The sequence below is a fragment of the Malaya genurostris genome, chromosome 2 (assembly GCF_030247185.1).
Source record: "Malaya genurostris strain Urasoe2022 chromosome 2, Malgen_1.1, whole genome shotgun sequence".
Classification (NCBI taxonomy): domain Eukaryota; kingdom Metazoa; phylum Arthropoda; class Insecta; order Diptera; family Culicidae; genus Malaya; species Malaya genurostris.
The window spans coordinates 314,496,780-314,505,492 of NC_080571.1; positions in this window are offsets into that span (position 1 = coordinate 314,496,780).

Below are 8,713 nucleotides of genomic sequence, written 5' to 3' on the forward strand. Positions count from 1 at the left end.
ATAGTTTGACAAAACCAGATTAACTATGTGTCATTTTGTAGAATTTACAACCGCAGCGTACACGATTCAATCGATATATACTCAAACTCAACGATGGTTTTCTCGTTGTCCGCCTGTCTGTCGTTTATAATTGGTCACCTGTGGAAAGGGTTTGAAGTGAAGGCATATTGTTGAGCGGATTCTCACGGGTGCTCAATCGAACCGTGAACTGTTTCAACTGTTGCACAACATAACCGGCACTGTGGTTCTGCTGATGTGCAGATACGCATGGGAAATTGTCCTTCCTCCGATGAGCATCGCTACGTTCACTGGTCAGTGAAGATCAAGTTCAACCGGTGCACTCAAAATGTATCAATTTGTAGATAATTCACAGTGATACCGTAACATATCAAACTTCCGACCTGCGCTAGATCCATCCACTTTAAATATTCTAAATGTTTAAGGTTCAGGTGCGTGAGATAAAAATCTGTACTCGATGAACTGTTTCGGAGCTTTGTGCTATTGCATATAATAAAAAATAAGTGAAAAATCAGCTGAAAAATACCATCGAAAGTGCGGACAGTTTTCCGTATCAACACGGTAACACATCGTTCATCAATCACATGGTTAGAAATCATTCGACCTAGGCCAGTGTCTTGTGATGTTTTCTTCCTACTGTATAATCGGGACACTGCTGAACTAATACGACCATTTTATGACTGTGTTGGATATTACATACCTGAATGAATCATTTTAAAAACTATAATAAAATCATGGCTTGACTACGATGGAAGGATGACATTTACTGATATTGGAATTCATTTGCACAATCCATATTTTTTGTACAGACCTAAATGATTTTATTGTTTTCACTGCTGTTTAATTTTTTCAACGGTGTTTTTTTATTTGGAATATTTGATTGCTACTGCTACTGCTACTGCTACTGCTACTGCTACTGCTACTGCTACTGCTACTGCTACTGCTACTGCTACTGCTACTGCTACTGCTACTGCTACTGCTACTGCTACTGCTACTGCTACTGCTACTGCTACTGCTACTGCTACTGCTACTGCTACTGCTACTGCTACTGCTACTGCTACTGCTACTGCTACTGCTACTGCTACTGCTACTGCTACTGCTACTGCTACTGCTACTGCTACTGCTACTGCTACTGCTACTGCTACTGCTACTGCTACTGCTACTGCTCCTGCTACTGCTACTGCTACTGCTACTGCTACTGCTACTGCTGCTGCTGCTGCTACTGCTACTGCTACTGCTACTGCTACTGCTACTGCTACTGCTACTGCTACTGCTACTGCTACTGCTACTGCTACTGCTACTGCTACTGCTACTGCTACTGCTCCTGCTACTGCTACTGCTGCTGCTACTGCTACTGCTACTGCTACTGCTACTGCTACTGCTACTGCTACTGCTACTGCTACTGCTACTGCTACTGCTACTGCTACTACTACTGCTACTGCTACTACTACTGCTACTGCTACTGCTACTGCTACTGCTACTGCTACTGCTACTGCTACTGCTACTGCTACTGCTACTGCTACTGCTACTGCTACTGCTACTGCTACTGCTACTGCTACTGCTACTGCTACTGCTACTGCTACTGCTACTGCTACTGCTATTGCTACTGCTGCTGCTACTGCTACTGCTACTGCTACTGCTACTGCTACTGCTACTGCTACTGCTACTGCTACTGCTACTGCTACTGCTACTGCTACTGCTACTGCTACTGCTACTGCTACTGCTACTGCTACTGCTACTGCTACTGCTACTACTACTGCTACTGCTACTACTACTGCTACTGCTACTGCTACTGCTACTGCTACTGCTACTGCTACTGCTACTGCTACTGCTACTGCTACTGCTACTGCTACTGCTACTGCTACTGCTACTGCTACTGCTACTGCTACTGCTACTGCTACTGCTACTGCTACTGCTACTGCTACTGCTACTGCTACTGCTACTGCTACTGCTACTGCTACTGCTACTGCTACTCTTACTGCTACTCTTACTGCTACTGCTACTGCAGTTTGTACAGCAATCTGCAATTTTACCCCTCATATGACGGAAAAGTCGTTTTGCAGGGATAATTTTCTAAACGATGACCGTTTATGCAAAACAAATGTGTTGACGAGAAACCAATTGACCAAAAAGCCATCTTAAAATTCAAAGTTACAGATACTCGGAAAAGCGTTGTATTAGATCTTGTGAACATTTAGTTATCTTATCTTTTGACGTGTTGGACATTTTTCATACTTGACAGAAATTTACTAGATTTTGCCGAGTCTATATTTAGATTATATTGTTTAGTTAGTAGATTATATTGTTGTTAGTAAGATTCTGGTCGAAATGAAAAAAATATCTGCAAACCGTGAACGAACATTTTTTGATTACGAATGGTAATTTCCTGGGAATTTGTATGTATAGCCTTATGCGAGTATGGCTTTTATCGTATCAAAGAACACTCACCAGCAACTCTTCACACGATTGAATCAGTGCCATCAAAGAGAGACAGATATCATCGCAACAACAAAAACAACATTTAACATAGAATAGACACCAGTGTGAGAGCGAATTTCTTTCGGTGACATTTCTGAGAATCCAAGGTTAGCACGCTGCTGTGGGGATCCTCTCTGAAGCAACAAACGGTCGCTTATTCTCGTTTCGCGATCCGATTCTATACAGGCCGTTGATAATTGCGATAGAATCATTTTACTATTGCCGCTTATTCTAACTATGTGCATATAACCTTTGTATAAGTTGTGTCTATAAAAATGTCTGTGAATGCTCCAATATTGCAACCTAGTATGAGAATCATCAAGTTGAATCATCGATTCGATTTTTTGCGATAATTGTCAACTTGCGATTCTCTCTTGAGAAATTCCACACAGCAACGATCAGTATCAGACTGTAATATTTTTTAAGGGCCGTAAAATACTCAGAGTATGAAGTGGAGCGAAGAAATGTAGAAAAAATCTCTCGCAGTTCATGCATTGAGAGGCTCGAGTTCTTATAGCCATCTTCTACCGGATTGAAAATGTTGTATACAATACCTTATGATAAAAAAAGAACCGGAATTTTCATTTTAAAATTCCCGCGCTTGTCCAATCGGTAAACTTTTATTCTCTCAACGTTGGCAACACTTTTATACACATTCTGTCAAATTTTGACGCATATCGTACAATTAGTTTTTGTTTGGCGTCTATACAAAGAAGTTGAAAAATTTTCGTGTGGCGATTTTTATAATGAATGAAAACTGAGAACAACGGCTCGCCTTCGAAGCGCCATTCGGTCGATTGTTGTGCGGTTTCGACGTCATATTCATAGATCCACACCTCATCACCAGTTATGATGCATTCGATGAATATGGGGTCACTATCTGCGTTGGAAATTATCTCTTTGGCCACATCAACACGACGCTGTTTTTGAATGAAATTCAGCTTTTTTGGCACCAGCAGAGAAGCGACGCGTTTCAAACCCAAAACATCAGTTAAAATGTGTTCGGCTGATCCATAAGAGATGCCCAACAACACAGTAATCTCTCTAATCGGTACAGAACGATTTTGCAACACGATTTGCTTCGCCGATTCAATGTTTTCTTCAGTAACAGATGTTGTTGGGCAGCCAGGGATCTCATCATGATTCAAGCTTGTACGATCACCTTTGAAGCGTTGCCTGTGTTTTTCTTAGACACGATTCACCAAAGGCCTTTTCTAACATTTTCAACGTTTCGGAACACTTGAATCCATTTGCAACACAAAATTTGATGCAAGCACGTTGTTCTAAATTTTCATCCATTATAAAAATCGCCACACGAAAATTTTTCAACTTCTTTGTATAGACGCCAAACAAAAACTAATCGTACAATATGCGTCAAAATTTGACAGAACGTGTATAAAAGTGTTGCCAACGTTGAGAGAATAAAAGTTTACTGATTGGACAAGCGCGGGAATTTTAAAATGAAAATTCCGGTTCTTTTTTTATCATAAGGTATATATGCAGTGCAATTATTGAGTTTAAAGCAATCTTTTTTAGCAAACGAATGTTAAGCCTGACTTTTTTGATGAAATATCAGTTTTAATCAATTTTTCACGAATGTTTGATTGAAAATTGCTAAAATTTTCTGCAAGTAGATTTTAATTCCCTAACAAAAAAGTTAGCAACACTGCTTCAATGCATTTGTATTAGATCGCGCTACACAAAATAAACAAAACTAAATTTTTTTTGTTAAAAAAGCAGTTTTCCGGAAAAATAAATAGTTTTACGTCAACCTTCCATATCCATTACCTTTCGCGAGTTAAATTAAATGTTCCTATTTTGCGGGATTACTAATATCGTTTTCGTTTTAGAACCTACGCGCGGGCGACTCTGACTCCGAGTAAAACGAACACGTGGTAGGCGCCCTTAACAAAAACTCATATTAAAAAAAGTACGGGTGTGTAATGTCAGAGACATAACTGGATGTCGTGAATACGAATAAAACTGACACGATTTCTTTACACTTTCGAATTGATAGTTGGTCGATTGAGTGCATTGCGAAACTTTCCCCCTTTTCACTACTAAAATTTTCAACGATTTTTGACATCGATTATCTCATTTTTTATTTGCATATTTCATTGAAAGAAACTATCAAGATGCGGTACAGGATTCATTTCTGCCTTTTAGAAGGACCAAATTGTGGAATTCTCTACGATATTTAACATAGTTCGGAACATTTTCCTCGAACGATTTTCTCACAGCGAAAAGTGCACGAAATAAATCAAATTATTTTGGATTTTCACCAAACTGGATTTGCAAGGAAGTAATCTTTATAGTTCTTTAGATAACATTTAGAGCCATTAGAACGGCTGATTTTGTATAATGTTGTCCACTTTTCGTTTCTTGTTTTCTTTCTCTCCAATGCAAAGCACCTGCAGCTGATGCAATCGTTCTTGTTTGAACTGAAACAAACCGACACATCCGCTCGCAGTGCCAAATGATGCGAAACTGATTTAATGCGTCTTCTCGTCCCGACGTCTGCTTTCATCCAACGCACAAGAAGAAGTGATCGATTTTCGACCACGGTACCCTTTTTATAACGTTCAGTTGAAGATATGTGTCTGACTACCTCAAAATCGTCGTCCTTGCGCGAAAAACCCAAACAAAAGTAAAGAGTTTTCCGCGTTGTTTTAAAATTTTCAGAAAACTTAATTTTTGAGTTGTTTGTGGTTATCTCACAATGTTCAAAACATTATCCTAAATTCCTGATCATATTTTTGATGAAATAGTGAAAGAATTATGTTGCTGCCATTAATACAAGTCGAGATATTCACGATTAAGTTCTGCCCATTCTTCCATATGGCTAATTTTGAAAAGGCGCCCCATAGTAAAGTAAGTCGTATTCACGACAAAAATAAACAAACTCGCATGGATGCGTGGTGCGACCCGTGAAAATTTTCAGAGCGAAACTACGCGATTGGAGTCCGATCTAGAGCGACCCCAGGTTGCCAAAACAAACTCATCAAAGTTGTTTTGACGACTCTGGGTCAGCTCTCGGGCGGCTCTGATCAATAAACGAAAGCTATATAATAGAAGCTACGTAAATTTTTATTTCGCAATATTTCTGCAAGAGAAACTCCATACAGGAATATGTTCGTCACTAATCAAATGTGTTAATGGACGTAAGCTGAAACTGAACAGTTTTCAGACAAACGGAAGGGGTTTAGACTGAGATTTTCGCTTTTCTTAAATTGCAATTCTATGTATAATGAGCTGATTTGTTTATTTTTCAACCTTATGCAAGATTTATTGATTAAAATCAGGAAAGTAAGCACGGGAATTTGTTTTTACGCACACATCGCTGACATTACTCATACGCTTGCAAAATGTCTTGCTCCTTAAGAAGAAGCAATGACCGAAAAAAGCAAGTCAAAAAACGTACCAAAAACAATTGTGCTGTGTAAAATTTACAGAACACTTTACAAAACTCAGTCTAACAGTTAACTTATGTAAACTAAAATTGATAGGGGAGAGTGGCCCTAGCTTGAAACTGTGGGCTAAGTCGTCACTCCAGCGTTTCTAAGAGATAGTGTGGGTGTTAGCTTTACAACCTTGTTGGGCATGTTGGTAGCCATGGACGTGACCTAATCTAACAATTCTTATAAGCGTCTCCGGTTGACAGCGTCAGTGCAGTTGAAATTCTTTGTGCATCAGAGATTTAATTATTTTTGAATTTGCTGTAGTAGCTACAGGTATTTAATCATTTCGGATATTTTATTACACCAGGTGGTCCTTAGTCGCCACCTTTTTTCTCTTTGAAATGCGACACCTTTGGAAAAATAATATAAATAAACAACCAGCTGACGGGCATAGCAACAACCCTACAGAATCGTAGGCAAGGGTTTTTCTAACGTGATTTGACATCGAAAATCACATAAAACACTGTTAATTATTTTTTGTGAAACTCAAACCTTACTATGACGGTATGGCACCTCCCTTCGCTACAAAAGATTACTTTTTAACTCGATAATAATAGCCGATTTATCTAACAATCTAAAGTGTCGCAATAATCTAACAATCTAAAGTGTCGCAATAATTTTCAAGTCATTTTTTAGTGTAAGTAAATCCGATATAAGAAAGAAATTTGTATCAAAACCCTATTTAACTAAATTCAACGGCTTAGATCTCGAACAGTTTAACAGGATCAGTATACTAACGTCAGTATAATCGTCGCTGTAGTCGCACAGTTGATCGGTACACAATTAACAGTTCGGCTGAAAAGTTCGTATCGTTTAATAGAAACACACATTTTTTTGCCAAAATTTGTTTTTATTATTCAACATAATTGCCATCAGAGGCGATACAGCGATTATAGCGATCTTCCAACTTTTCGATACCATTTTTGTAGTACGATTTGTCCTTTGCCTCAAAATAGGCCTCAGTTTCAGCGATTACCTCTTCATTGCTTCTATTTTTTTTACCAGCGAGCATTCTCTTGAGGTCTGAGAACAGGAAAAAGTCACTGGGGGCCAAATCTGGAGAATACGGTGGATGAGGGAGCAACTCGAAGCTCAATTCGTTCAATTTCAGCATGGTTTTCATCGACTTGTGACACGGTGCATTGTCTTGATGAAACAAAACTTTTTTCTTCTTCAAATGAGTCCGTTTTTTTGAAAATTCGTCCTTCAAACGCTCTAATAACGCTATATAATAGTCACTGTTGATGGTTTTTCCCTTTTCAAGGTAGTCGATGAAAATTATACCATGCGAATCCCAAAATACAAACGCCATAACCTTACCGGCCGATTGTTGAGTCTTTCCACGCTTTCGGTTCGGTTCATCGCGTGCAGTCCACTCAGCTGACTGTCGATTGGACTCCGGAGTGAAGTGATGGAGCCATGTTTCGTCCATTGTTATATATCGACGAAAAAAATCGGTTTTATTTCGATATAACAGCTCCAAACACTGCTCAGAATCATCAATTCGTTGTTGTTTTTGATCGATTGTGAGCTCACGCGGCACCCATTTTGCACAAAGCTTTCTCATATCCAAATATTCGTGAATAATATGTCCAACACGTTCCTTTGATATCTTTAGGGTGTCAGCTATCTCGATCAACTTCACTTTACGGTCATTGAAAATCATTTTGTGGATTTTTTTCACGTTTTCATCGGTAACAGCCTCTTTTGGACGTCCACTGCGTTCATCGTCTTCGGTGCTCATATGACCAGTACGAAATTTTGCAAACCACTTACGAATTGTTGCTTCGCCCGGTGTAGAGTCTGGATAACTCTCATCAAGCCATTTTTTGGTATCGGCGGCACTTTTTTTCATCAAAAAGTAGTGTTTCATCAACACACGAAATTCCTTTTTTTCCATTTTTTTTCAAAATAACAAAAATAGCTTTACTCAAAATGCAATATCTCACGAACTAATAATCAGACAGCTGTCAAATTTATACACGTATCTTTTGGTGGCTGGTACTAACTAAAAATGGTATGGATTCAATTTTAGTGGCGCCCTCTCATAGAAACGATACGAACTTTTCAGCCGATCTGTTAAAATCGGTTACGAATATTTTTGAGAAGAAGGTTAAATTTCTCACCGCAGCATGTAATGCTGAGGTTTTAGTTTGCTGCCGTTTATCAACAATTCCGCTTATGTTGACAGCTATGTAATAACAATAACCTGAAGGTATTTATGAATCGAAAGCATTTCCGTTTTTTGACCTTGATGTTTTCCTTTTTGATTGGCGCGGTAACATGCTTGTCACTAAATTCGCAACTGGGTCCCGAGGTTTTGCCGTAGTGTTTTATTTTTGCGCTTCACCTAACAGTTCAACGTCTTTGAACTTTCAGCTAATTACTAGCTTAGGGTGAATCTCGAATACGAGTCTTTTCACATGTTCAATAACAGGCGCAGATCTTAACAATGAGTAATGGTTTATGCTCCGGTTTAAAAAGCAACAACGCGTAGATTTTTTGTTTGTGGTAATTTGTTTTTCTCAATTTTGCTCTATACTTTTGATGTGAAAACATCTTACTTGATGATACAAACTCGTTTTTTGGAGGAACCTGGCCTTAAACCAGGGCAGTGGAATGATTGTATAATTTTTACAATTATCAATCGACATACACCGCAAAGATGCGCCGAAACAGTATCGCTTAATAACGGTGATAATTATTGGCCGTTATGATGACTCATGCTTTAATATGTTATCGAAGATTTAGCTTTATCC